Raw genomic sequence first — 4642 nt, forward strand, 5'->3', positions numbered from 1 at the left:
CTTAAAAAGAAGGCTGGGAAAACTCTAGCAACCAGGCCTGCAGAAGGAGCAACAAAATTTTCTCACTGTCATGAGCTTGGGTGGGAGAAAAGTTCCTGGGAAAGATAGAAGGTCCAGGCGTGACCCACATAGCGGGGATGGCCACACTGCTCCCACTGTATCTCCTCGTTGGTGTGCCCTGGTCCTGGGACTCCTGTGCCAGAAAGGTAACATAAAAGTTAGTCCAGAACTTAGGGCCCTGACAGAAGCAAAATCTAAAGTACTCTGTGAAGATGTTTTCACAGACATCCCACAACAAAACAACTCCCACTAAAGATGAGATCCCACTCAAAAATTACAGTTCCCAGATGGAAACAAGCCACCATAAGAAATTAACATTAAAAAAAAGAAGAAATTAAGAGTAAATACAAAAACATTTTTAAAAAATAAAAAAAGAAATTTACCCCCTAAGAAGTGGCAATAATACAAAAAACTTGAAAACATACACATTTGAAGTGATTATTAAGAATTTTTTAAAGAAAAGAAATGATTACAAAGAATAGGTTACTATGGAAAAAAAAATTGGTGGCACACAAGCCAAATAGAAGTTTTAGAAATGAAAAACACAGTTTTAACAAATCATTTATTAAAATGGAAGAGATTGAACAGCAGAGTAATGCACAACTAAAAAGAGACATTTAGCAAGTTGGATGATACCTCTGAAGAAAAATCACTCTGACAGTATTACAGTGAGAAAAAGAAAAATAGAGAACCAGCCAGGGCTAAGAGACACAGAGGGGAAAATGACAAGACCTAGAACACCTTAGCTAGCATACTCGGGAGAACAGAGCAAACGGGAGACAAGCAATACTTGAAGAAATAATGACTGCTGCTGCTATTTAGCCGCTAAGTCATGTCCAGCTCTTTGCGATTCCATGAACCCCACGGAGCTTGCCAGGCTCCTCTGTCCATGGGATTTCCCAGGCAGGAATACTGGAGTGGGTTGCCATTTCCTTCTCCAGGGCATCTTTCTGACCCAGGGATTGAAACTGGGTCTCCTGCTTGGCAAGTGGATTCTTTACCACTGAGCTACCTGAGAAGCCCAAATAATGGCTGAGAATTGATCAAAATTGAAGAAAAACGTGAAATTCAGATAAGCACCCCAACCCAATTTCTGAGAATAACACAAATTCACACCTTAAGCACACAGTGGAAAATGAAGAGAACAGCACAGCTAAGCAGATAATATTAGAAAATGTCATAGTTCTCTGAAGGAGGAATTCACAGTCCTAGAATAGCATGTAAATAGGAAGTAGAAGAGGGCAGAGGGTGCTGATCTTGCCTAGAGGTCAGGAAAAGTGTGATGATTGATTTTACGTGTTAACTTGGCTAGGCTATGGTACCCAGTTGTTTGGTCAAATATCAGCTTAGATGTTTCAGTGAAGATGTGATTAACATTTACAGGGACTTCTCTGGCAGTTCAGTGGTTAAGACTCCCCACTTCCACTGCAGGGGGCATAGGTTCAATGCCTGTGGGCACACTGATCCCACAGGCCACAAGATATGGCCCAAAAAGAAAGAAAAACACATTTACCATCAGTGAGTTTTAAGGAAAACAGCACTTCATACTGTGGGTGGGCCTCATCTAATTAGTTGAAGCCTTTACAAGCAAAGGCTGTGGTTTCAGAAGGAATTCTGCCTCAAGGCAGCAACAGAGACACCTTTCTTGTCTGAGCTTCCAACTTGCCTGCCTGTGGATTTCGGACTCAAGACTGCCACATGAATTTCCAGTTGGCCGACCTGCCCTACAAATTTTAGACTTGTCAGCCCCCACAATGTGAGTAAATCCCTTAAATCTCTCTGCATGTCTGTAGAGATAGAGATGGGGATGACAGAGACTCTCTGTTTCTTTGAAGAACCCTGACTCATACAGAGTGCTTCCTCAGGCAGCTGGGGGTTTGAGTGGGTCTGAAGGCTGGAGACATATTAATTACACAAGAGATGAGGGACAGAGGGAGAGGACGAACTTTGCAGGAAGAAGTGATGGCTCAGGCCCAGGCCATGCATCCAGGGATGGATGAGAAACATGAAACATGATCACACCAAACCTCGAACACATCTGGGGCTTTTGCCTAGGAGCAGCCAAGGTCTGGGTGCAGTTATAAGTGGTGGGTGCCCACAGTTACAGAGGAGACGTGCCAAGGCTGGGGTCTTAACCAGGTGTCTCTGCCCCAGAGTCCGTGTTGAAATTTCTATAGCACCACCCTCCTCTCACAGAAACCTGTTGAGGACATTTGCTATTACCATCTGTCCAGCATATACTCTGCCCTGCCTTCGAAAGCAACACCCAGATTTTCTTTATAGGAGGAATTTCTCTCCTCATGGGCATCTTGGTGGGGCTGTCACTCCAGCTCCCTCCCCCAGGAATTTGAGCTCGGAGTGGAGCAACTGAAAGGTGGACAGGGGGCTGGAGCGCTCTGCCCGCAGTGGTGGGGCCCAGCACTGTCCCAAAAGACCTGCCTTGGAGAGCGTTGTACCATCCCTAGTTTAACAGGCTTGTCATTTTCCTCCATTTCGCATTAAATTCCATGCCTAACTATTAATTCCCTGGAGAGATTCATTTCAGTTTGAGAATCGCTGAATGAGAGGAAGGCGGGTCCTTCGGCGGAAGTCTGGGGCCTTCAGATACCACCCACCCTGAGTTGACCACCATCTCACTTGCCACAGGGTTGACTCTACATTCTTTGAAGGGAAGCTTCTTTAGCCTGAAGAGTCTGTGAAACATTTGCCATTTGCCGAGTCCAGGAGCCGGCCGGAGGGCCCTACGTGCACAGTGCCTCTGCCCTGGACCCCAGGCAGTGGCAGTGGTCTGGGTCCCAGACACTCAGGCACAGTGCCCTGGACCCGAACCAAACGACTCCTCCACAGCCTAAGGCTGGGGCTGGATTCCGGAGAGAATGTCTCTTAGGAAAGGAGGACTGGGGACTTCCGGGTGGTCCAGTGGTTAAGACTCCGAGCTTCCACTGCAGCGGGCACAGGTCCAACCCCTGGTCAGGAAAGGAGGACAGGAGCTCCTGGGGTGCAGGCAGGGATCTGGAATCTAATGTCTTCAGCCTCTAGCATTGTCCCTGACACTAAGGCTCAGCCTACGATGCAAGGGCGCAGGGTATAGAGGAAGGACAGAGAGAGGAGCTTCCTTACCTTCTACTTCTAAGAAGATTGAAAACACCGGGATCCTTTGTACAAGGCTGACGTGCAGCCAGAATGTGCCAGAATTATTTAAATACTGAGATGCTACCATGCTAGTCGGTAGGTAGCCACAGCCCAGAGCTCCCCAAACACCCTCAATGATCTGGTTGCCTCTGTCCCTCCCCAGAGGCCCTCCCCCACCTCCAAGACCCTGCAGTTCTGTTTGATCACTGCCCCTGTGTGCCAGTTCCTGTATGGCCTGTCAGCCTGCTCATGGGCTTTCCGTACACAAGACACCAGCTGTTTCCTGGTTGAGGGGTTTGGCATGGGAACTGGCAAAAAAAACCCCAAACAACCCACTTAGCTAAGACCGTAGGGGTGACCTGTATGATAGCAGCCACGGTGAAACCTTGGCATTTTTATGCAGGTTCTCATGTGCCGGGAATGGCCGGGGTGGGGTATGGGGGATACTGTACTGCCTGAGCTTTAATGGAAAAACCCTGGCCCTGGGTCCTGCTCTGGTTCTGGATATCCTATCGGTGTGACCTTGAGCAATTTATTTAACCTCTCTGAGCTCCTACAAAATATCCATTGCACAAGGTTGCCAAGGAGATGAGCATATTGAAAACTTAGGAGCTCGGCCCCCCGCCTCAAGGTCCTGTGCTAAATCCAGACCTGTAAATATAGCAGCAGAGGGCTGCCCCCGCCTGCTGGCTCCTGCGGTTCCCAGAAGTACTACCAGTCCCTGGTGATGGTTACCAGGACGCAGGCTGTATCCAGGTGCTCCCTTGGCTGAGAAGAGGCTCCCTACCCCACCCCCACCCTACCCTGCCTCCTCTGAGAGCCTGTGGATAATAAGCAGGAAGCAGTTGGAGGGGCTGGTGGCCCACATGCCTTTTCTCTGCCCTGCCTGTTTCCTGGTGATGGGGGCTCATTGTTGGGGGGTAGGGAAAGGTGGTCACCTCCCACTATGACTCATCACTGTTTAGCGGGTCTAGTCTTCCTCCAGCCCACTCCCACCCAACACTCACACACACTCTACAGTCAGGAACATGTACACTTACATTCAGACAAACGCTCACATATTCATATACACTCACACATACACACACGCACAAACTTACACTCAACTGCCATGCACCCACACTTAAACACACACTCATACATATGTTTATACTCACCCACCCACAGATACCTTCAGATGCACACACATCTGCATCTGTTATGGCTCACACACGTATTCACAAGAACATGAAAAAAGTGCAGTACATGAAATAGGTTGTTTGCACATTTTAAAAAAAGTATGTTAGGGATTTGCTTTAATATGTAATAGAAAAATGACAAACCTATCAAGCTAGGGATTTCACAGCACAGATTGTTTAGGACAAAGCTAAAGAAGTTAGGAAAAGATTTAAGTAAAAGGGAGTGAGTTGCTTTAAAGGGAAATGCTGAGTAAATCGTGGCAAAATTTGCG

This window comes from Odocoileus virginianus, chromosome 6 (assembly GCF_023699985.2).
Source record: "Odocoileus virginianus isolate 20LAN1187 ecotype Illinois chromosome 6, Ovbor_1.2, whole genome shotgun sequence".
In the NCBI taxonomy this organism is placed as follows: Eukaryota; Metazoa; Chordata; class Mammalia; order Artiodactyla; family Cervidae; genus Odocoileus; species Odocoileus virginianus.